This window comes from Pithys albifrons, chromosome 8 (genome assembly GCF_047495875.1).
Source record: "Pithys albifrons albifrons isolate INPA30051 chromosome 8, PitAlb_v1, whole genome shotgun sequence".
In the NCBI taxonomy this organism is placed as follows: Eukaryota; Metazoa; Chordata; class Aves; order Passeriformes; family Thamnophilidae; genus Pithys; species Pithys albifrons.
In genome coordinates this window covers 8,701,408-8,728,078 of record NC_092465.1, presented here as the reverse complement: position 1 = coordinate 8,728,078, position 26,671 = coordinate 8,701,408, and positions in this window count along the sequence as shown.

The window sequence follows — 26,671 nt, the reverse complement described above, 5'->3', positions numbered from 1 at the left end:
TTTCCCTGTAATAGGTTGCAATCAATGGTTAAAGTGCCATTAGGCCAACTATTGAAACAAGGTAGCAGTTCACCAGGAAACCTTTCATTTACTTGGTGAGTTCTCTTAAGGCAACAATGAGAAATAGCTTCTTTCTTAATAATTTCTGATTCTCACTTAATGGACTTAATTCTGTGGTAATTCTGTCTGAACACCTGAGAAAACACATGTAAACAGTATATAACTATGTAATAGAGTTTGACTGGGCAATTATCTTTTTCAAATTTTTATTAGCTTCTAGAATAATCTGTAATTTTTTGTCTTTCACCACACATTTGTAAAATCCTCAGTGAAACATGTTTTAGTGCAAACTGAAAACTAGAAGATGCATTTCTATGCATCAGTTTAATTTCACAGTCTTATTGAATTTTGAATAGATGGCACTTCTTGTCTGTGAAAGATAATTCATATTAAATGTTTGTCATGGTTTCCCTGCTAGGCTACTGGGAGGAAAATTAACTCTATCCCAGCTGAAACCAGGACAATGATGCATAATTAATATGATACACAGAGGTATAAAAAGATCTCATTTTTAAAGGTACATACATAGTAATGAATCTTTGTCCCTGAAGTTTAAGAACAGCAGTGGATGGAAGGAATTCAGCTGGATGTGAAGGCTGACCCTGCTAACAGCCCATTAAGTGCATATGATAATTTTGCTTTTCATAGGTGCTAATATATACAAGATCACTAAATCACACAGTGATCAGGGCAAGGCTTACCAGAAGCCAAGCACACAGGAACACAAGGCTAAAAGCTGTTGGCCTGTCAACTCCATACATCTGTTTTCTGACTTTTCCCACTGAAGAGACACATTTTGCTGTCTGATTCCACTCACTGTTGGAGCACCTGACTGTGTGCAACATATTTGACAGTCATATTACTCTTGTGAGAATCCAAGATCATGAAGTGTAAGTGGCATAATGCAGGTTTTATGTTTTGGTTTGTTTTTTTTTTTTTTTGTATTTGAGATCAGTTTAAAATCCTTAAGTCTCAGCAGCAAGAGATATTCTATGAACTAGAGCATCTCAGTCTCAATCTTTTTACTTTACATTTCTCTCTATATGTCATTTCATAGCTCTCTAGTTATTTTCCTAATTTAGTAGTAAGGCATCTCTTGGAGCAGTTTGGTGGTGTGTCCCTGTCTTTGCCCAAAGAACTTCCTCTTTGAAAAAAACAGAACAGGAGAATTTTAAAGTATCCATAAAAGAGAAATCTTACTATTTTATCCATATTTTAACCATAACATCCAATACATTCCATCAAGTTCATGAAACTTGACTCTCTGGAAATTCATGTTATACCACTGACAAGTAATATCCTGAACTTGCCTCTCAAGTTTTAGAGCTTTGGTTCAGGCTGACATTTAATTAACACTCCTGCAGTCTTTTCAAAAATTCTTTTAATTTCCACCCCCCCTCAACATAATGCCCACCATCAGTTAAAGTAGGAAATACAGCAGGAATTTATTAGACTCAGGGTTTTTTCCCCCTCTTGTACAAGTTCAATTATATCCCCATCTGCAATGCTTTTTTAGGTTGGATCACAATATTAACTATTCAAGCTAATCCTCTAGTCCCATAGAAACTGGAAGCAAAGAAAAAATAAGAATAAACTGAATAGAAATCTCTTTATTTCATAGAAAACTTGACATTTTAAATGAAAGTTTTATCTGACTTCTTTTGGTTGTAACATCATGTTCTGCTATGATAAGGAGCTTCGTTCTCCTTGTTTAAAAAGTAAAATTGAGTCAGACCTTGCACTCTAAAACTAACAGATCAGAACTAGGTTGATTAAAGATGAGCTTGAGAGAACAGGTAGTGCTTCAGAGAGTCTGACCCAAGGCACGTGGAAGTCAGCAGGAGCCTTTCAGCTCATGTTATTAGATTTCACACTGGAAGCCACTTGGTTGATACTGAAGGCAGCAAAGGCAACAACACGAGAGGAACAAGGGACCAATTCTTCTTTTTTCTCTTTTCCAAAGTGGGAAAATTGCCTAATTCCAACTGTCAAAACCAAAGTTTGTTGAAATCAATAGTAGTCTGTCTAAGTGAGAGCGAGTGAACAGCACAACAGCGACAAATAGCAGCTGTGTTATGTACCTTGCTCCAGGTCCTTCTGGAATGAAAGCCACTAAAAATAGAAACAGCACCATGATAAAAGTTACCCCAGTGAGCATACCCCAGTTTGATCATGCTAAAATTGCTTCCCTATCAGCAGGGGAATTTGATTCCTTGTCTGTGCCAGAGGGATCAAAACAAACAAACTCCTTTATAATTCCTGGGCTCTCTTGTATTTTTGTACTTGAGCCAAAGAACAGCCAGAAACAGAGCAGGTTTTTTATTTCTTCAAAAAAAAAAAAAAATCTGATGCAACAGAAAAATTACCATATCCAGTCAAAAATTTTTTGGGGAAAAAGTTATATGGCAAGATAGCCATCTTCTTTTCCCCCCTCTTTTTTCCTCCCTTTTTGTTTATATCACAGGATCAGCTGACACCAGCAGCTACGTGAAAGACATCATAAAGGTTCAATACCTTGAATAAAACCTAAGCTGTGCAGAGGAAATCATGTGTTATTTGACTTCACTAAGTTGGGTCCACCAAGTTAGTCTACTGAAAAAAGCTCAGAGAAACAAACAAAAGAAACATTTTAATGCTGAAAATATAAACAGAGATTTATTGTCTTTGATAATACAGCCAATTTGCAGACACTCCTATTGATTCTTATGCAGATGAGGAAATCTTAAAAATGTGTTTCAGCAATTTATGGTTTTCATAGTTAATAAAGTTATTTTATTAATGGAAAAAATTCTCCATGCTGGACTTCAGAACCTATTGATTTTATTTGAGTAGCTTAGTGGCAGATTTATAAAATTATGAGTTTAGGAGAGCTGATGCAGCAAAAAGAAAGATAGTATCTCTTACAAAAATTTAATTATCTTGACACTAAAACTGCATCTTATTTTAAAAATTAATCTCCATTTAAAAAAAATAGGCAATGTCTGAAAGTGAAATGCCTGTCATGTGCTATTGGCAAATCTGAAATGAAACTGTAGGCAAGAATGATTGATTATACCTAAAGCAAAGAGCCATGATCTGATAATAAAACTGGTTAGACAGAAAAATATGTGACTGAGCAACCTAAGTTGGGTCTCCAGAAGTAAATGTTCTATAAAAATACAAACAGAAGTGTGAAGCTCACATAAAACCTGAAGATATCATATTCTGTATCTTCTGTTTGGTGGTAAAATCAAAGCTCAGCAGAAGAAATAAAGGTGAAACCAGCCTGGATCATTAGCAGAATCATCAGTGCTTTCTAACATCTTTATTTTCCCAGTATGGAAAGGGAAGAGAGCCTTCAGTCAACAGATTCATTTCTCAGCCATGAGAAGATGTTTTCTGTTTTTCCCAGGTGAGATTTTTGGTTTAAGTTGTACTGGAGTGTATTCTCTGCTCTTTACTACAGTTTTGTATTGGTGTGTAGAGGGTGCTTTGCTATGTGTTACTATAGTGTGCTGTAACATAGAGGGTTTCCATGTGTGTGTGCATGGCTTATATAGTCATGGGTATGGATTGTTGTATTGATTAATATATCACTTATAAACACATACACTCACAACTCTGTCTACAGAAACAAAATTTCTATTAATAAAACTGTTGTATTTGCAGTAAAATATGCAGAGTGTATTTGATAGTCTCCTTTTCCCTGGGTGGTTTAAGGATTTGAGACTGTAACGATGGTTCCTGCTCCTGCAGGATGTGCTGAAGGATGCCCTGGCATGATGTGACTGTGCTGCCAGTGTATGGGTGTGTTCAGAGTGCAGACAGATCTACAATGCCATTTACATGCCATGTGTTTTCTGCAGATCAGCCTTGACTTGGAGATTTCAGAGGCAGAATTAAGTGGCAAAGCATATGACTAGGAGACTTGTGATAAAAAAGTGACTTGCCCAGAATCATGTGACTGCCTTAAAGTAACAGACTCTTATTAAAACATTATTAGCAACCATCTGTTTTCTTCTGGCACTGTTATCATACAACAGCAGCTCTTTTAACTGTGTTACTGTCACGTTCCCATCAAAAAATGTCAGAGTTTAGTTAATGTTCTGTCTGGGAAGTGTAACCTCTGCCCTCCTATTGGTCAGAATGCCACCTAGGCATGGCCCCACTCCTGGCCTCCCATTGGTCACAATGCCATCTAGGGGCATGGCCCAACTCCTGGCCTCTCATTGGTTGGAATGCCACCTGCTCGCCCTCTGCTTGAGTGGAACGCAGCAGTTTTAGCTTTTTTCTCCAGTTCACCCATGACATTGAACCCTCAAAAATATAAAAGGATATATGAAAAACAATGTGATGAGCTTTGCAAATCAGTAAATGTGAATAATAATAACCTGCCCCCGCCCCCTCAAAAAAACCTCGACAGAGCTCTTGTTAAATTAAATCTTCACAAATGATTCCATGTGACTGCAGGAATGGCAGGGATAATCTACAGAGAGTAGTCCTACGGATAGAATAACAAAGTTTTTATTCTGTGTCCATGTAGGAGATACAGAAACTGGACAGTCTCTGAACACTGATGATGAAAATATTTTCCTTATCAGCTTTAAGTTCATTGACATAGTCATGTTCTCTGGCAGCAATGACAACAGAAATTCTTTGTTTATGTTGAGTATGAGCCCCTTCACAGATAACCTTCTCTAGGTGCATCCTTGTCCATCCAGCACTTGAGATGGAGCATCTGTGTGAGGGAAAGGGCAAAGCACATCAGCTTCACCTGTCTTCCTGGGCTGGGAGAAGAAACAGTGAATTTATTTGTGAGTTGTTTAATTTTTGCCTGCTTTTTGGAAGTCTTTGTCAGGGTGGAGAATTATGTGCAGATTCTTATAGAGACTTTCCGACATTTTTGTTCAGTGAAAGATCTTGACCTTGGATATTGAAAAACATCCCTGGGGCAGCTAGGATAATTAGAAACATTTAGTCTGAGGGGGCTAAGGAGTGAACTTGGGAGTAAAAATCTCTTCCAGCATTTCAGGTATTTCCTTTTCTTTGAGAATATGGACTAAATCGGCTTGAAGCAAAGAGACCCTCTTACTTTGTACTTAGTGACATTGAAAAGGCACAGTTTTTGTGTTTGCATTGTTGTCTTAAAGACTGTGGAGCAAAAACTCCAGCCCAGTTTAGTAGGAGATAAGATAAAAGAGCAGAAGCTTTAATCGACCTCCAGGCTCCAGAAATACATATCCACATGTGCACCTTTTGACCCTGGTTCTGTGATTTTTATAATAATGTCCATCCAATCTCTGTTCTGCCCTGTTCTGCCCCTGGCACACCCTGTTGGGAATTGAGTCTGGGGGAGTTCAAACCCCTCTTTCATCATCTTTGTCTTCCTCGCAGCACATAGGCTCCTTGGAGGCCTTCCAAAGTTCTAGACTTGGAGGTCACTCTGCCTGTGTTTGTATCTTCTGGTGCCGGCCTTAAGGTGTTTTTCTGCAATTCTACCTTGAAAAGAAGACTAAAGAGCTAACAGAATTTTGAGGGATCAATATAGGATGGCATTGGTCTGTAAAAACATTCAATTACTAGGGTTACTTTTACTGATACATTAAAATCTATTCACTATAATTACTTCTAAAATCTATAAAAATTAAAAAATAAAAAAACCTCTGAGGCAGCAACATTAGCTATAAATTAAATAGGTCTCTAATTTTTTTTTCCTCTGTGCATCTTATGAACAAGATAGTGGCTAAACTGTCTGTCATTTGTTGTTAGGCATATTTGTAGACCAAGAAAAGGTAAAGAGATAGAGATCTATTATGAGATAGTCTATTTTATTTTAGAGGAAAGGAAAACTTTCCCAGTATTTGTCAGGTTCACATGTCTGGAGTGCAATAAAAAGCAGAGTAGGAGATACATCTTAGATGTAACAGACCTAGATTTGGATGAAATCTGTGGATCACATCTTGCTGTTGAAGTTCTTTGCCATGTATAGATATAATATGAAAGCAGAATTTTCTGAGCTATAATATGGCAATTAAAATTGATTTATGGACAGTAAGCCTTAGGATTGATATTCCACTGCAATTTCAGAGCCAAAGGTCTTGCCACCAACAAACAGCCAAGTGCTTCTGGGATGTTAATGGCAGAGAAATGTAAATCAGCCACCAAAAATATGATAGCAAATTTCATTGTTAAGTTTGAATGTATCACCCTTCCCCACAAATAAAGCCCTGCAGACATCACTAGCACAGCATCCAAAGTATGGTATAATTATTAGAGGAAAACGTATTTATTAGGGCATCTGTGATTCAAATTTATCGTAATGTCTACCATATAAAAGTCTGAAAGAACCTTGCTTTTCACCATGAAGGTCATTCAGAAAGTTCTGTGTGTCTTTAATGTGCAATCAGGTAAGCATCGTCACTCACACAATCGCACCTCCATTCATCAATTTTATAGCACTTAGAATTTCTACAGGCAGGATCAAATTAATACATTTCTTTTGAAATGAGAGACACTGCATCTAAATTATTAAAAATGTTTTTAAAAATACTTCAGGAACAATTATCCCTTTAAATCTTTATTGCAGAGCTGAAAATCCAGGTCTACTTTTATTTGATTTTTTCCTAGGTCAATTCTTAATACCTGATGTTTCCACTGAGCCTTGTAGACCCTCAGCATGTTTTAAAATTGAGGAAGAATTATTTACACACAACATTTGAATTTAAGAACCATGGCACATGAACGAATCTGAGCCCAAGGATTCAACCTGCCAAAGGACATTGATTCCTAGGCTTTGTATGCTTTGCCACCAAGGAGAATCTGCACCACCTCAAATGTCTGGATAGTATATTCTCCATATGGAAACCCACCTAAGCTATTTATTATGAGGCACCTGGATGAGAGTTGAATATCTACTGCATCTAGAGATGCCTTCCACCTGTTGTTTAGAATCAGATAATATGCAAAAATTATGTTAACTTTACAAAATACTTCTCACAGTGGTTCTATGTCTTTCTTTTACCACAACCATTTTGGGTTACAGAAACGTATCCAGGATTCTATCGGAGTTCCCATCTCTTGGTTTTCACATGAAATAGGTGAACTGGTGGTCTACCAGCACTTGGGATGTCTCAAATACTTTTTTAAGCTCTTCCAGCCAGAAGGGATTGAATTAGTATTCCTGTGGATCTGGTTAAAATAGTGGTTAAGGAATTGCACAGAAATAGAATGGAAGAAGCAGGAGAAAAAGGAACCTTTCAGTTTGTTTATCTGAATGTTATATTCTTTACAAGGTGAAATAGCTTGCAGCCTTATAATTTAAGAGATGGAAAAAGTCTAAGACATCTGATGTGCCTGAATAATTTCATTGTATTCACATGATATTTAGAAAATAGCATCTGTTTGGTAACACTTTGGATGCTATTTTCTGTAATTTGTGTTTGCTTGTTTCCCTGCATAAGATCACACAAGGTTCCTGTTCCTGTATTCACAACATGCATTTCTTTGTAATTTGCTGACAAACTACTAACAGGTGAAAGAAAAGTGGACACTCTTTGTCACTGCGTCATTCACCTTCTTCCTTCTTGATTTCTTTTTTCTTCTCCTTTCCCCTCCATGGCAGAGTACAGTGATGGCTGGAAGACAAGGAACACGTAGAGTGGTTTCTTTTTTAAAATATCTTTATTTGTTCTGTATCTTCTATTTATAAAATAACACCTGAAGAAGGAGGTCTTTTTAAAGATCTGACTCAAGATTTCTATCATAACATATCCAGGAACCACAGTAGGCATTTTTCTAGCAAGAGTTTTGAGGAAGTGTTCTCCCCTGTGTGAAGAAAAGGAGAGGAGAGAAATGTGAGTAATATTGGTTCTTGCCTAAAGTAATTCCGTGGACGATAGGGGGTAATTAAGGAAATTAACCATGTGTTTTATGCACTTTTAAGTAAACAGAGAATATTAGTTACACAGGAAGTAGCTCTCATTGTTAAGCATGTGGGAAGGACCACAGGGTTTACACCAGAGATCCTTTTAGCTGAGAGCACTCTTCCTCCACTTGGCAGCAAAAGGTGCTAAAGAGAAATCAGAAGCAGAGACTTCATGTTTTCCTCCCAGCATGCTGTCCTGACTTGTAGAACAGTGTGTAAGCTCAGGAAGAGAAAAAAATTGAGTTAGAACTCTGTCCCATGCTTAACATGTAAATTTAATAGACTCAGGATCAACTTCCAGCTCCCTATTTTTTTTCACCCTTTTGACTTCCACTTCTCCCAACTGTTGTATTGTAAATGTAAGCCCCTAAATATGGGCTTATGACTCTGCTTTTGAGTTCTCTCCTGGACATAGCTTCCCATCTTTAAATAATAGCTCACAAGGTTTGGGTCTGTGATGAGAGTAATACTTTTCTATTTGTCTTCTATTTTTTTCTGTTGGTTGCTATTACTAAAATGCATATTCTTCTCTGACATGTAATTTAAATGAAGCAATTTGGTTTTCTTGTCCTGTATTATTTCCTCAAGCATTGAACAGAATAGGAGTTCTATCCCCTTCCACCATCTTTTATCTCATTGCGAAGGTGTAGGATGAAAGTATTTCAAGATAATAGTGAGTGCAGAACATTGGGAAATCACAGGCATTTTGAAATCTTGGTCCCAAATACTGCTCACAGATGTTAAATGGTCATATATTATTGGATTTCTTTAAAAAAACCACATTTGAAGTATTGTACAAAGGAGTGGCTGGACACTGCTTAGTGAATATTTAATTTTTTTCTTCCTCTCTCTATGGTTCCTGATGACAACTAAATGGTGGCAGTCATCATCTTCAATCATCATCTTCCCACCTCACTCTGCAGGTGCCACACATCCTCCTCCAGTGCCTGCATTGATTTTGCTGCCCTTATGCATGAAGTTCCAGTTTCTCATTATCTATGACAGGATTTTACTTTGGGTCATAGTACGCATTCTGCTTTATTTTCAAAGTGTTACATAAGGGGATGGGGCAGCATTTTGGAGATGAGCAAGAGCACACCTGTCTCCCCAGAGGCTGTATCTGGCTCCACAGTTATATTTTGACTCTGGGATAGCTGAGAGTCTAATATCACTGATTGATTTTCCTGAGAACTTAGCATGGAATTGTGCTCTATTCCCTGTGATATGATGAATTCATGTAATTGATTTGATGCATTCAGTATAAGTCAGAAGGGTAAAAACAAGAACCTGTATGGGATGCTTGCTTTTAACAGCAATACACTGTTGCTTTGATGACAGTCTATTGAGGCCTGGATCAGCTGTTGAATTTTGCAAATTCAGTGGACTGATATGTTTTTGACAGGCCAGGGAAATGGCAAAGGCCAAATACAAATTTACACAAGGGCAGCATGTTGCATTTGGGATTGTTTTTTAATAAGAGGTTGGTACAAATTTTGAAATGTTTTAAGCATTGCAAAGCATAGTAGTTTTATTAATTTGTCTTCATTTTTCTACAAATCCTCAAACCAAATGATTTAGATCCAGGTTTAATTTTTCTATGATAAGTTTGCCAGGGTTTGAGAAGAGAGAAATTTAAACTGCTACTGATGCTTTTTGGAGATTCAACCTCTTTGGACCCTGATGCAGAAGCAGGATAGCACCAACCATCTCTTTCTGTGAAACAAGAAGTCCCTGCTGGTGTCCTTCTGCTACTGCATCCTTGCCCTGCCCAGCCCAGGAGGGTGGAGAGTCTGCATACACATTCTTCACTATATTCTGATTTTCCTATAGTGGAAGGCAACATGTAGAGATTTTAAAAATATTGGTTTTTAAATACAGAGTGATCTAATGATGCTGGTGGATAGTCTTGTAGTCCCCATGGAGGGATTTTGCTTGTTTGAAGCCTGTGTTGTGTGAATTATGATCCCCTCCTTTTTCCATCTACAGCTCAAACAGTGTGAAGGATAGGACCCTCACACAGACTCACAGGTCTCACAGGAATGAGCAGCTGTGCTTGCACCATCATGCTATGTGAAAATAGGGCTATTCAGCAGGTGAAATGCAGCTTCATGGGAAAATGTCAGAAGCCACTGCACAGGGCACAAACCAACAGCTGGCTGAGAAAAGACCTAGTGATAACTGAACTTGGCTGTTCAAATAAGAGAGAAGTTATTTCCCCCTGATTATTCTCATCACCCGCCTTTTCAGAAGGTTCCTGACAGAAGGAGCACAGTGGCATGGCAAAGTTGCAAGGTCAGATCCTCTTCTTCCCTCTCAGGCACCAGAGCTTTGCAAAAGTCAGAGGTTCCCAGAGTTAGAGATCTGAGCTTTTTTACACTTATATATATATATACCTCTACACACCCACTTCAGAGTGAATGGGGAACTGCGGCTGAAACTGATAAGGCCAGGCAGGAACAGGATCCTGGCGATGGATGGAGTCCTGGAGCTCTCTGCAGGACTCTCCCTGGAGAGAGGTGCACTTTGCTGTCAGTATTGCCTCCACCAGCTTCAGTGTGCTGGGAGGCAGAGCCTGAAAACTATGAAATAAAGAAGCAGCCACCACTTTGGGCTGAATTCTGAGCAAATCTGTAATAAGTTTGGCTGTCACCTTTTTGGAAGCCCTATGAAAATGTGCTGTACAGTACAGACTGATGTATGCAAAGAAAATCCAGGCTTTCTCTTGCTACAGTCTTTGTTAAAGCCTTGCCTTTTTTATTTTTTTAAATGTAGAAGTATGAATTTTAAAATGCTCTGCGGAAGGCTGCTTTGATTTGGTTTACTCTAAAGGAAAGCAGAAAAGCTTAGATGTTATTTGAATGAGTAATTTCAGGGCTCAGAATCATGAAGCAACTCAACATGAGGTCCTTATGTGACATGTCTCCCTGCAAAATAAATAAATGCATATACAAAAATAAATGAAATTAGTTATCTCTGGAGATACTGGAAGGAGTACAGTATATGGATTTAGGAGATTATTTTTACCTGATTGTCCAGTATTACTGAGACAGATGAAGCAATACTTTATACATTTTTAGTATGCATATATATTGTGAGCTGCTGAACCTCTTACATTGGTACAGAAAGAACCACAGGAGCTGAAAAAGTGTGCTGCTGTGAAAGACTTAAAGAATTCAAATCTATTTAGCATCTTAGGAAGAGACGATGATTTGATTGCAGTTTGCAACTATTTTCATGTGGAGAAGATAGTGGATACAAAAAGAACCTTTAATCTTGCTGAGATGAGCAGGTGAGAGTCATGCCTGGAAGCTGATCTAGAGAAATTCAAATGACACCTTGTGCGAGTAGTTTTGAGTGTGAAGACGATTAGCCTTCAGATTATAAAGAAACATCAAGGAAAAGATTAGATTGTCTATCTCTTGATACCTCAAATGAAGATTGGTGCTTTAGGAGAAGGATGGTTATGCTTTATTGAGCTCAATAGATGAGTAACTGGATGTAATAGCCTGTGGTATACTGGAGATTGAGTGTGATGATCTAATGGTCCTCCTGGCCTTAAAGTTTATGAATCCCTTGAAAACCCATGCAGACAGAACCTCAAAATAGAAGGGTTTACTTTAGCCTCTGAATGCTGTGACTGGTAAAATGTGCTCAGCTCAGTTCCCGGCACAAATGGGGTGGCAAACATCAAGTCAAACTGGCTGGATAGCAGAAACACTCACACCCCAATATTCTGGTCACCCTTATCTGTGAAACCCATCATGATTAGAAAACTCATTTCAAGAGCAAGGGCCTGTTAGGCTTATTTGTTTATGAAAATGCTCATATGACATTGCTTTCTGAAAAAATGTAGTCTGGTAACTAACTGTGTAAAGTGAAGTGTACTGTGTCTCTGATGGCCCTGGTTTTGACCAGCACAGCTTGGGCAGGAGCCTTCAGTTTGAACCTGGAATTTATCATCATATCAGCCCCACACCTGTGCATTTATATACAATACTGGGGCGACATCATTAGGATTTTAGGTCTAGGGTTGAGCATGGAGCTGATGCCAAGTCTGTTGATTAGTCCATTTCAAATCCTTCCATTACAGATTTCTTTAGTATGACCCAGAGGGGGCCAATAGCTATTATCTGTTGCTGTATTATAAAACATGCTTTACTTCATACAATTTCTTTGTTAGTTAGGCAGGTTTTAAAGCTTTCATATGTTCTGTGTGATTGTATCCTTCTGAAGTTTAAAAATCTCCACCTAATTGATTTTGCTTCTAAAAATCCAGTACTTTATTTATAATTATTTTGGGGAAAGAAACAGCGAGACTGACCAACAGAGGGATATTTCAACCTTCAGAGTGATTCCAGAGATGGACTAGAAGTTGAAGAATTTGCCCAGCCAAATCTTTACGTATTCCATTCACCAGATGATCAGCTGAGGGTAGCCAATCTCATCCTTCATAGTTTCTTAAACTTTTGTGACGCCTCTAGCATTTTAAGGGTCTGCTGAATTTTTTAAGCTTCAGTGCCAGCTCTTGAATTCCACATCGATTTTCCTTAAGTATCCTCAAATAAAACATATAAAGTAGGCCTGTGTCTGAAATTCATGTTCCTGCCAGACACTGTTCTTATGATATATTGCAACAATACATCAGAGAAAAGCAGCCCTGGTGATCTATTGCAGTAATACTGTACATTCTTGTAGAAGGAATGAACAGGACCTCTAAACTGAGACTTCTGGCAAAGGTATTGACACAAACTGTGCTTGTCAAAAGATCAAATGTTGAATTTAACCTTGTGTGTGCCACTGCTACATTGATTGATGATTTTTAAATGTTTTCTATCTGAGGGAACAAAGCACAAATATTTTTTTACAGAGATATCTTCTGTAATTAAGGGCTATATACACATTTAAATTGAAATTAGGGCTAACTACACATTGATATTGAAAATAGGCTTTGCATTAAGAAAGAGAGAAATAATTTTTTTTTAACTTCATTCTCTCAGATATCATTTGAGTCAGAAAAGAGCAATAAGTATTACCCATCAGGGATGTAATCTAAACTTGGCTGTTACATCTGAAATTTGTAGGAAAAGGTTCTTTACCATATTCTACTTTTCTAGAGGAAAGGGACCTATAATTCACAGTTACTCCTATGGTCTTAATAGTACCAGAAATATTTCTCCTTAGTGATGTGTTTACCTGGACTTTTTTCACCGACAATAGGAGTGTGTCTTCCCTTGATGTCACCTTTTCTCAATAATTTTAGCTTTTTGATATCTTGTTTCACTGACCTGACAAATCTTGAGCTTTACCTCAGAGTCATCCCAATCTCCCTCCTGTGCTCACATCAGCTGAGTTTCAGTACGTGGCTCCTGCTGTGATCCCCTGTGTTGTTGTCATGGCCCCTTCAGTCTGCACACTCAAGGTACTAGTAACTATCCAACAGTATGCTTAAATTTCACTAAATTCCTACAGCCTGAAACTTGTGTCTTCAAACTGTGATCCTGCTGTATTAGAATATCAAATATTGATGCTATACACTGAACTGTCCCATAGCAAATGAATATTTCTCATGGTATGACCACACTGCAGTCAGCAGGGGTGGTTGCTCTGCCTGGATGATTGGGTTGGTTTGGCATCAGTTGCGGTTGTACATCAGAAGACCAAGTGCTCACTTTTAGCTTCTTCGTCCACTTATTTAATAAGTGACTATCCTGAATCACCTACAAAGCTCCATTTCCTTTTGAGACATCTTTGATATGGACAGATTTTCTATGTTTTGCTTTCTATCAGCTCAGCTCTGCTTCCTTCAGGCCAAAGATGTGACTATTGGTGCTCCACATCTTGGGTATTTGCTCTTGCATACAGCTATGTAAGGGGATCTCTTCCCAATTTTGTCCAGATGTTGGATGATGAAGCCAAGAAAACATTTCAGGATACAAGCTCAGTCAAGACCAGTACATTTATGTATAGCTGTGAATTACTCAATCAGGCCTTTTCCAGAGAAAATGTGCTTCCAGTGCTGTTGAAAGACATTGTGGCCACGGTGTTTTGGATAATCTGACCTGCAAGCACATCGATATTGCACTGAAAATGTGCAAAGCTGCAAATGAGGTCAAGGAAAAACTCTAGGTCTGGTCTCTTCTGTGTCTTAGGCTGTTTTTCTTCTGCAATGGGTTTTAAGCCCATTTCCAAAATTCAGTAGGCAAAGACAGGCGTTAAAGTGTGGCAAAGTGTGGCAAAGAGCTGTTTCTCCACTTTGCAATTTTTGTCACTCTCTTGTTCAGCACTGGAGTGCAAGACCATTTTGTCCTGTGAGCAGTGCTTCTGTTTCTTTACACATTTTTATGGTCAACTTTCCTGGGTCCTTCTGACATTTTTTGTTTCCTACCCATCAGATTTCTTCATAATTTCTGCCTTTCAAAGTATAAAGGAGAAAAAAAATAAAGAGGAAAGTCTATTTTTTAAAAAAAATTAACTTAGAAGGCAATAGTTAAAGGTAATAGTTCTTTTTGGTTTTACTCATTTAATTTTTCCTGGACAGCCACCTTACCTGGCTCTCTTCCAAACTCTCTGTATGTGTTAGCACAAAATGTTCCACAGTCGCTTAAGGTTCAGATCAAAAGGCCGGAGAAGTGCTGACTGTTTCAATTTACCTTTTATACCATTTCACATTTTATGACATAACTTCATTTGTTGATGGAAGCAAACATTGTATAACATCCTTTTAGTGTCTGCTCCCCCTTTTTTATTTTTTTATTTTTTTCTAGAAAACAAAGTTCCCAACCAACTTTCAATTACTTAAAAATATTTTCTTTTAATTCTTGTTATATCTTTGGGTGTTGTGGGTTTTGTTTAGTTGGATAGACACAATCATTTTATATCTTCTCAGCTGATGAGAAATAAGAAGTCTTAACTTACTGTGTTTGGAAGATAAATACTTAATCAAGTTTCAAAGTTTATCTGAATCGGTGAATTCATTGTACTTTGTTTTGGTAAAAGTGTTCTTGAACTGCCACTATCCCATTTCAGAAACTTCCTGGTAATATTTTCATATTATTTCTATTGAGAAAAGAATGTGTACCTCTTTATTTAGCCTGTGTAATGCAGACATATATATTAGTATGTAAACAATGCACAAAGCAGCTGAGAAATAATATAACTGCTACAAGAATACAGATATCTGAAATGTGGAAATTATCTAAGATGCTCACTACTGTTACAGCTAGAAATTTTTTAAGCTGATGACAGTTATTTTTTTGAGACAGCCTATCTACCAGCTTGAAATTAATTTCAAGATTTTAATATACCTAGAATAGTGAGGTCAGGCAGGTGCCAGTGCTCCAACTATAGCACTTGCAAAATCAGGAAGAGTCAGTTTGTCACTTCATAAGGGCAGACTAGTTGGCATCTGCTGGCAGACTTGACTTCAGTTTATCACCTTTGAAGACTTGACTTCAGTTTCCTACCCATTACATTTCTGTGATGTGTAGAGGATGTTCTGATATTCTCTGATGAACCATAGCAGGTTCCTCATAGGAAAAATGTAGTGTGAAGTCTGTGTTGCCTTGGCCTCTGGTAGCTGATCTTGAAATAAGAAGAGACATATTTGTTTGTAGGAATTGTCTGATTTGATTTGAATTGTGCTTGCTCTTCAAAACAGGAAACTGTTAAACCCCATGTTCGGTTTTGCATTACATGAAATATCAGGTCTGCTGTCAGCAGCAGTGATCACTGGAGCTAAACCTACTTTTACAAGAGGGATGATTGTACAACTGCCTGTGAGCAGGAGCAAAGCGCAGCAAGAAATCTCGTGAGGAACCTGTCTTTAATCTTTGTTTCCTGTGCTTTTTCTGGCTTGGTTCCTGGATGTGGCCCTGAGCTACCCTGCTAGGTCCAATCAGTGAATGTGAATCAATCTTACTTACCCACACTTGGCTTTCTCTGGGCTAATTACTTACATGATTCTTGGTAGAAGAGAGATATTTTTGTATAATTCATTTTTCAGTGGCACCTCTGCTGAAGTTCTTACTTTGTATGGGTAAAAAGCACAGAGGTAAGCAAACATACATACAGAAAATCTACCTATTTAAAATATTAGATATATTTATGTCTGTCTGCTCTAAACTAGTTGTGTGAACTTGCTTTAGCCATAGGCTGAATGGGGAGTGCTGGGCACAGACCTCTGGGAAGAAGCAATTGTGTTTGAGCTCTTGCTCTGTGAGAGACATTCTGGGTCAAAGGCTGACATACCATGGCCTAAGGGGCAACACTTGAAATTATTATAGAAAGGCTCCAAAAGACACAGGGATCATGTGGCTTCACAGCAGTCTGGGGAATAACTGAGCAAACTGCGCCCTGAACTCACAGCTCTTCATTGTTCCTAACAATACTAATGAAATAGGATTTGTGTTTCCTCATCAGCTCTTGGAGCACTTACCCACTTCCTTTTTGTACAGTCATTTCCACTGATTTGTGATTTTGCCTTTTCACTCATATCTTTATTGTTTGGAAGTACTTCAAAATTAGTGTATTTAGAAAAGTATCTCAGATCAGAAATATTTGAGATTAAAACCTACAGGCAAAATCTTTCTTTTTGCTTCAGGCCCAAGATAAAAATGGAGCCTCACCATAATAGCAATTATGGGTGGTTATTACTCTTGATTAAAATTAAATTAAGCTGCAGTTGTCAACTAAAAAGATTTAATTATCACATAAAAACTGTCAGCCTTTCATTTTAAACATCTGCTAGATAAGCGTGCCAGTAGCACTGATGTGAAGTATTTGCCAGACACCTCATCAACAACCACCTTTGTATCATCAGATAATTGAGACAATATGGTGTGAAATGAATCATATTTCAAATATGACTGTATCTCACACACTACAGTAAGCTTAGAAATCTTCCTTCAGGTCAGATATAAACAAATCCAATAGTTTAGGATTGTTTAATTCTTCAGATACAGCATTCTCTGGTGATAAATCAAAAATGTATTTGGGTTATACCAGTATCCAGTGTATTAATGTTTGAGATCTAAAGGATTTATCTGGGTGGTGTTCTCTTTTCCTGGCCCAGGTTTTCAATGTCTGTAAATGTCTACAATCCTACTGATATCAGTTCACCAGACCAGTTTCTCATGCTATTTTCAAGGGTATTTAGATGTTTACACATCACTGAGCACTGCAGACTAACATGAGCCACTACCAGAACTTCTGCCTGTGCCTCCTCTGTGCTAGAGAGGAGGGTTATATTCTGGTACATGTGTAAAAGGGTCAAGTCAGCATATCCAGATACCTGCCTGGAGGAATCAATAGGTACAAAGACTTCCTCTATGTGATGTGCTGTAAGAAAATGCAGTTCTCAAACTGAGTGTGCTCAGGAGAACTCAGTCTTATGAGAGGAAAAATTCTAATTCTAAACTATTATAATATTTAGATGTTAATTTTGGTCTCTTGAAGCTATTTTTAAAGAAGGTCAAGATTTAGAGACTTTTTGGTGTACAAAAGTGGAGACAAAAATTGTCCCAGTTTTAACTGGCACACTTTGACATTTTAAGAAAGAAACTTAATTAGCATTTCAACAAAATAGATTTAATACAGCACTGGCTTCTTTGTTTATTTCCGACATGCAAAGAAAGCACAGAGGAAAATAATTAAAGACATTGAACAGTGGTTAGAAGTTACTGCACTTCAGCATTGAGTTCCATTGTAAGGCTCAGCAAGAACTGACTGTTCTGCTCCATCAGCAAGATGGTGGTCAAGTGGAAAAGGCACTTTCATACATTTTTTGAAAGTAATTTGCTATTCCTACTGGTCCCAAAGTTTCACATTCTATCTGCTATGCTTCCTTTAAGAAATCAAACCTATAACATACAATATTTTATATTAAAATTTTGGAAAAAGAAATCCAGAGCAGAAAAAAATAATATTATTTAATCATTTGATTTGTTAAGATTTCATAGGAAAATCTTGGCCCATCTCTTGCAACTCTGTTACTAATTTTTATGTGGAAATCTAGTTATCAAGACTTTTGTGGGAATCTGACACAAAGTTATTTACTCACAGTGAAGAAATCTGCCATCAAACAAACCTCTTTATTTTAGTGCTTGGTAGTCAAGTTAATTCCTTTTTTTAAGTCAGAAATGTTCAGATGGAATTTGTAATGTGATTATTTGTTGATGTGCAGAGTGTTTATCCAACTTCATGATGTATTACTACTTTTGGTATTATTATATTTTATTGACTGTTTTCAGTATTCACAGACTTATGAATCTCTTCACTAAAAGATTTGACCTACAACCAGCTCATAGTCTGTCAGTGCTCTACCACCTCTCAGGGGAGACCAAACCTCAGCAGTGAGGTGACTCCGACATCCAGGTCAGCAAGAAAAAGTAACATCTGTCTGTGGTTTGTGCTTTTTCAATCAACAGAAATTTCTTAGTATGTTGGATTTTTAGGATTTTCTTCCATAACCTGGGGGGAAAAAAAGTAGATTTTGTGCTCCTTCTTGAACTGGAAAACAGGAGTAAAAAGTGGAAGGGTGCAGGTAAGATGCTTTTTTGCTAGGAAACTAAGCTCTCAGATGATGAGTACTGACCCTTCCATGTTCTATCTAACATGGGGTGGCCATCCTGTCTGATCTTGAGCTTCCTTCATTGTTAATAATGAGAACAACTGGGACCAAATCTATGCACATTTACTACAAGTAACACAAGAACTACAAGAGTTAGAATGGTTAAGGTCTGTTCTTTGAGATACAGAAGGTTAATGCAAAATAACTAGTTTATAGAAATAATATTGGTTGGCGTGGTTATATTTCTGTTAAGATTTTTATGTCTTTTGGCGCACCAATGACATTACTTACAGGAATGACTTTAAATTGTTAGAAAAATTAAGATGTTAAGTAAATAGAATAAGGTTTTTAATTTGTTAAAAAGTTAAGAAGTTAAGTAAGCAGTTAAGAGTAAGTTAAGAATTAAGTAAGAAGTTTAATGTTACATTAATAAAAAGTTAAGATGTTAATTGAGTTAGCAGAGTGATGTTAAGTTGGTAGAAGGTTAAGGTAGTAAAGTAAAATAGAATAATGCTGCAGCAATTAAGTTTCTGTCATCGGTTCAAGGTAATGAAGGTTGAGAATTTTTAAAGCATGTGTTCTATGAATTGAAAAAAACCCAAAACAAAAAAAAGAGGAAAACTGAGACTGAGAGTGAATGAAAGAGTGAATGATGGATGAAGGTAGCAAAACAAATTGCTTCAAAGATGGACTATAGATGGAATATAGATTGGATTGTAGATTTTCGTGATTGTGACAATTGTGCTGCTGTTAACATCAGGTGCAGGTGGTCTTCTGCTAAGAGCCTTGCAGAAGATGCTGGTGCAGCCACTTTTGTGGCACAATTACAGTGAGGGGGAATTGTGGGGATGACAGTATGTGTGTGTGTGGATCTCTTAAGGTCTGAGGTGACTGACCCCAACGCCAGGCTGCAGTTCTAGACTGAGGCTCTAGGCTGTGGTTCTAAGATGTGGTCCTAGACTGGGGTTCCGGGCTGCGGTTCTGGGCTTTGGTTTCAGGCTGCGGTTCTAGGCTGTCTGGATCTCTTAAGGTCTGAGGTGACTGATGAACGCATCCTTAATGACCAGAGAGCCATCTGTATAATCTGGATGCCTTGTGGCCAGTAGAATCTCTCCATGTATGTGAGGTGAACTACTGACCAATAGTGTAATGGCATGTTATATGTAGGAGTAGATAAAAGTGAAGCTGTTACTAAAAATAAAGCCCTTTGTCTTCGGTGAGCCTTCTGATCACGCCGCAGCCTGAGTGTCTCTGCCTCCTCGACCACCGCAAAGCTGATCTACATTACCCCAAGAAAGGGCGACCCCAATATTATAACACCTCTCAAAACAGAAAATTAAAATCATTATTCTTTTCTCTTTAAAAGAAAATGTAGAATGAAGCACTGCCTCCTGCATTAACTCCAAATGCACAACTCTGTTTCATCAGGTGGGTTTTTTTTCAGTTCAGTTCAAAGGTTCATATTTTTTCTAATCTCTCTTCCAGTTGGCTCTATCAGATTTCCTGTTGCAGATCCATACACTTGGATGGGGGGAAGGGGGTCGGGGGGCTGGGGAAGTCCTGAACAAAGAGCACAAGAATTGCTTCCATGTCTACAAATTCTGTCCTATGGAAAAGAACCTTTCTTACACTTATGCACCTAGAGATGTGATGTAGAAAACTTCGTATGTTTAATCATGACTCTCAGTTCTTCTTGCCATAGATGTATGAATTTTGTTGCTGCTTTCCAAGGAAAGAAAGTATCTTGCTGAATATGTTTTGCCACATTCCAAGTCTCTCCTCTCTGTCCTCCTAGTGATATTCAATTAAATAAACTTGAATAAACTTATAAGCTTCACCAGAGTAAGGCCAATGTGTCTATTAAATTGCTCTTTACAAATGAGAGCTAAAGAAATGCAGTTAGTTCCAACATAAAATTATGATTACTGCTGTGGTGGAAGTGAAAAGTACTTTCAAAGCAGGGAGAAAATAACCAGAAGAGATGCAATCCCTTAAACTGTTTAAAATTAACATATTGTGCTAAACCGAAATTAGGCATAATTGTAGCACTTAATATAACCTGTCAAGAGAAGTTTTAATGAGCTGAGTTCACATACTCCTGAGATTGAGATTTTTTTTTCTTTTCTACTTCAAAATGTAATTTCAAGCCTTGAAATATTATTTTTGAATTCTAGTAATATAAGGTGTCATTGAATGTTTTTATGTTTTAACGTCTTTAAGGACAATAGTCATCCTATTTTGGCCTCATGTGGTTACTTTTTCACATATTTCTGTGCATGGGGACAGATTCAAGCCCAACCAAATAAGACATATTTTGTACAACAGAAAAAGTGTTTTAATTTTTCTTATCTTTTGCTGTAAAAAAAACCCCTAAATAATTCATCATACGTCAGGTAATAAAACCAATAGATTTTGAAATACTAATTACTTAATAGCTTCTCTTTTGACAGGGTAGTAGGCACACAAAGTTCTTTTAAAATCTGGATGAAAATGCCCGGAAAAGTAGTCTATTGATCTATTTTTATTGTGAAACCTTAATTAGTGCAAAAAGTAAGCCAACATCATAAATTACTTTAAATATATTTTTCAGTTTGTAACTAAAATTAATTTGATTAATACAGATTATGGTTTTCTTATCTACTCTGTCTGACTTCTTTTTCACTGAGTAGTTACCGTTAGTTCCCTGCTGGATCTATAGATACCACTGTATGCCTTGTTCCTCTGCTGGTCTGTGTGTGAGTACTCCTGGTCAAACCTCTCAGTTTAATTTTGTAATTCAAATGTATTTTTAAAATCATAGTACAAGGGGTTCTTTACTGCTGAGTAATTTGTGCAGTCAAATTTTTTAGTCTGTTTTTTCATCATGAGAGCAACCCAAGATGGTATTTGTCTTGAGTAACAACTTGGTCTTGGGAAAAACGGAAAAGAACCATAGTGAGGTCTTTGTGAGGATGAAATGTGATTTCTGGCTTTTCTGTAGCAAGCTGCATACCTGTACAAATAAACCTACAATACAGTGGAAAGAAAATAGATGTTATTGTGCAAATACCAGCACTCCTTAGAAAAGCATTATAGCAGAATAGAACTATATGAGATTCGAATTGAGTGGCCTAGTGGTGAACTCCCCTGTGCAAACTAAGTCTATGAAACTGCATAAGGTCAAACAGAAGAATCCATTTAGGAGGTTATTTAATTAAAGTTTCATCACTGAGGTCCAGAAGTTTCGGTAAACAATAAGTAAAGTTATGCACCCTCAGGAGTGCAACACACACCTTCAGCAGTCAGCTTTCCAGTGGAAATAATCTTCACACAAATTGCTTTCTAGATATCACTAGTAGAATATTGGATGGTACATTTATTATTCTGTGGGAGTCTGCATATCTCCAAGGAAGGCACTCTTACTAAACAGTGGATATTTATGTGGAAACAATCCAATATATTTAATAGTCAAGAGATTTTTTGCCTTAGTAACTGAAAATTTCTCTTTCTTAAAGGCCAATCTAATGCACAAACATATTGGTAGGTTTGTTTCTCAAATAAAGGTATTCCCAAGAAATAATAAAGCCACTTCTGGGCTTTAATATTTATATGTTTATTACAAAGATGAAGTTGAGAAATTATTAAAGAACTTTTTCTATTTTCAGCAGTTGACACTTTCCATCAAAAACCAGCCTGATGGATTTCCAAAGACCTTTTGCTTTCATTACACCTCTGCAGATGGATAGTACTGCAGAAAATTGCTCAAAATACATTATGACCACAGTCAGTAGCTTAATGTATTTGTGATTCTAAATCCTCTGATTTTCAGCTGTTCAGGTCATTACAGTTATTGTCTACGCAACTACATGAAAACATGGAGAAGGGCTTTTGTTATTTGTATAGTTTTTAATATTTAAACACGGAAGTTCAGAGTTTGCAGAGTAATTAATTAGCTTGGTATGGTAGTCTCCTAATTTATTTTTTTTTCTGAAGTGTCAAAAAATGTCACATTTCAAATTTTCAGTAGTGAGAAACTTGATGGCTACCACAGGAGAGCTCAGGGGCCCTGTGCTGAGGTCTAACAGGTATCTATAAAGGGCAGACAAACAGGTGTCCCATCTCATCAGGCTGTTCTGCCTGATGGTGTGTGAGTGTGGAGTTTATTGTCATGCAGTTGGGTGAGCATGTGCACACCTATTACATGGCCAGATGTGTGCCACTTGCCTAATGTACTTCTGTCCATCATGAACTAGAGAAAGTTTTCTGGCAAAATATAGTTAAATATATGAAAGGCTGGAATACTAAATAATTAGCTGAATCAGTCTTAACAAAAATTAAGAAAGGCATACCAGATTTGTTCCCAGTTCCATGGAAATTATAATCAGTTTTAGAGTTAATATTTAGAAAGGTGGATCAGAATAAAATGAGGCAAAGTAATAGCACATTCAGTGTTGCATTTAGACATCAGCTATTAGACTCCTTAATAACCTTGAGAAGAGCTCTGAGGATTACTAAAATAAACATTTAAAATATGCTTCCAGAAAGTGAAAAGGTGTTAACTGGTGATGAGAAGAATTTGCTGGTCTAATATCCTTACAGAAGAAGTGGCATGAGTTCTAAGAATCTGAAAGTGTGAGCTAGGAAGTGTGAACTTCAAAAACATTCTAAAATTATCACTGGTTTTAGAATTAAGTGATCATGTGTTTGAAATATCACATTAAGAATGCAGGAAGAAAAAGCAGAGATGTCTGAAATTCATGTAAGAAAGCATTACTGAGTTTAAGGTTGATCTGTGCACCTAAAACCTCTGTGGTTTAATTCTCTAAATTCACCCCCAACAGCCAACAGGAAGCAATGCCAAGGAACTTCTGAGGCTCTGTCTAAGCCGTTTGGGAAAGAGAAAACATAGAAGAGAAGAATCATTATCATAGAATCATTCAGGTTGGAAAAGACCTTTAAGGACATCAAGTCCAGCGGTTAACCCACCACTGCCAAGTCCACCACTAAATCACGTCCCCAGGTGCCACATCTACATGTCTTTTAAATACCTGCAGGATTGGTGACTTCACCCCTTCCCTGGGCAGGTTGTTTCAATATTTGGCAATAGTTTCAGTGGAGAATTTTTTCCTAATGTCCAATCTGATCATCCTCTGGTGCAGCTTGAGGCCCCTTCCTCTTGTCCTATCACCTGTTACTTGAGAGAAAAGGTTGATGCCCACCTGGCTACAACCTCCTGTCAGTAGTTGTAGAGCAATGAAATCCACCTGAGCCCCCTTTTCTCCAGGCTAAACACCCCCACCTCACTCAGCTGCTCCTCACAGGACTTGTGCTCCAGATCCTTCACCAGCTCCATTGCCCTTTTCTGGACTCACTTTAGCACCTCAATGTCTTTCCTGCAGTGAGGGGCCCAGAACTGAACAGAGAGCAGGAGCAGGAGGGTGTTGTGTTCCTACCCAAACTGCAGGATCTGAGAATCGGCAAAAGTGTGGGATTTCTTCAAGGAAAATATGTACTGATGGCGTAGTTCCTTCCCATCTTCCCAGCATAATACTATCATGTACTTCATCAATCATGATGCATCAATATGGGATAGTACACAGGATGCTTGATGCCCCATTTCAGAAAAAATCTTATCATAAATCATGCTTTTGTTTGGATAGAAAATCAGTTTTTAACTTAAAAGCATGGGGATGTTACTAAAGAGAATTGCTGGGGTTAGTCTGCTGATACAGAGAGGTTAAGCAAATCCAAAATTATCTCACTTCAATACAGCAAATGGTGAAATTCCAATGTCCTACTCTTTATTTATCCTATCTTCCTCTGTTAATATAACAGTTATACTCAATATAATTATTTTTAAGTGAATCACAATCCATTTCACTTTCTACTTAAGCCAGCCATGGAGAAAATACAGGGAGACTTTCACTGTAATTCTATACATAAACCTGAACTCTATTTTGTATTTCAGATGAGGAATATTTACATGACACCTGGCCCCAGCTGGAGGACACTGTTATCTTTTCACACACAAATGTAGATTCTGATATTCAAAACCTGTATATCCTACCAGCTTGTAGCACCACAGTTTCACAAATAGACTGAAAAATACACCATACAAGCATTTTATTGTTAGCACTGCTGCAGAAATCTCTGCAAAGGAAAATGTGTAAATGCATAGGGGAAATTATAGCTAAGTGTTTTCCCACATATGTTCCGGGGAATGAGCTAGAGAAGCAGGATTTTCTCATGTCAAGAATCTGAGGTCAGTATTACATTGATTGTGTTGGAACTATGGGAACTTAAAAATGTGTGGCAATTTGTCTAATTCTATAAAGAATAGATCGAATTCTGGCCTGGCCTTTTCACTCACAATGAAGATTGAAAGTAACAGGAAGGAAGATGGTTGGAGTGTGTGGGGATGTGCCAGTACTTTCTTTAAAGATGGAGATATTAAAATTTGAGCTTCCTTTAGGTTTTTCCTTTTTATTCTTTTTGAATAAACAATAGCCTGGTTCTTCTTTCATCGTAACTTAAAAGCTCCTGAAATCCTCAAGAAAAAATGCCATGCAGAAGACAGTGAAAGAAAAGGAAATAATATCAAGCCAAATATTCAGACTTCAGCTTATTTCTTTTACTGGGGCAAAAATATGAAAAACTATTTCAAAAGTAAAATGGATTTGAATTGACACGCAGTTGTAAAATATACTAGTTAAGTAATGGAAGATATCTCTCTTTTTCATACAGCTGCTGAACCCAATGTATAGTTACTTTTCTAGGACAAGGACTACTCTGATCTGAGCCAGTTTTTTATCACAATTAATGTATTACTGTTCCAAAGTTTGATCTCAGTGAGTCAAATATTTCTGTTCTACCTTCTGGCATGCAGAGGCTTTTTTTCCTCCCTACTTCAGTGAGACTGCAGCCCTAGCATAAAAAAATATATGGTCTTCAGAGGAAGGTATGAATTACTGCCACTGTTGTCCATACGCAGCAAAGGCAGGATGCAAATTCTCCTTAGTACTTCATAGATTCCTGAAAGAGGAAGGGGAACATCAAAGCAAGTATTTTAAATAGATGTTTTTGCCTTGATTTGGATTCACACTTGCATACTTGTATCGAGCCATGTTGTTCCATATGAGGAGCACGAACAGCACGGCATAATTTGGAGTGCAGGGGTGCTGCTCTACTTTTTCTAGCTATATCTGTAGATGGCTGATAAGAAGGAAACATGATTTATGACTAATTATCTCTTTGGTCTCAGCAGGATGGCCCTTTTAGGAAGCACTGGTCAGGGAGTACAGTCCCTCAGGATGTCCCTGTCCCAGCACGGGTCACACACAGCCACTGACCCCCCCAGCACAGGTCACTTTATCCTTATATAGGTGAATCTAGTTCCAAACACCAGGGAGTGCTGATGACAAAGCTGCTCTTTATGTCCTCCCCAAAGGCATTATTTGTTGAAAAGAAATTAGTAGATGCAGTATTCTGCTGCTTTATGTTCATTTTGTGATAAAGCTGCTGATAAAGATTAGATACCAGCATATCATGCTTCAGTCAAAATAAAACGATTCTTAACTTGAACATCAGATCTCCACAGGCTGTCCCTGCTGACACTTCCATCTATGCGTCTGCAATATTTTGTAGCTCTTGAGTTGAACCTTAAAAAAATAACATTGCTGATACAAAAATGCTTTCCTCCCTTCAGATGCCCTCAAGATATGTTTCAGCTTTCTTTGTAATCTTTGGTTGTTTTTTTTTTTTTTTAAATCTTGTTGAAGAAGGAATACATGAGATAGAGCATGGTAGTGGACAAAGAGCAGAAAAAACCTCAACCAGTCAATACTTTTAAATACAAGAAATGTATTTGCCTCAGATTTTCCAAGATATTTTAATTTGGTCTTGTTGAAATTAATGATAGCATCTCCAGTAAACAGAATGGGATAAGAGTTAACTCCAGTGTTGAGTGGTTTTGAAACTCCTTTTCTATTGCTACTTAGCAGTGACCTTCATTTTCCTTTCCCTGAGTCAGTAAACAGCTTTGGAAATACTTGTTAAAAACAGAACACAAACTTCCAGCTGGAAAGTGTAGAAAGAGGCAGCCAGACCACCTGCCATTGCTTAAATCACTGTGACTATTAGGTTAATTTTAGTTCACTGAAGTT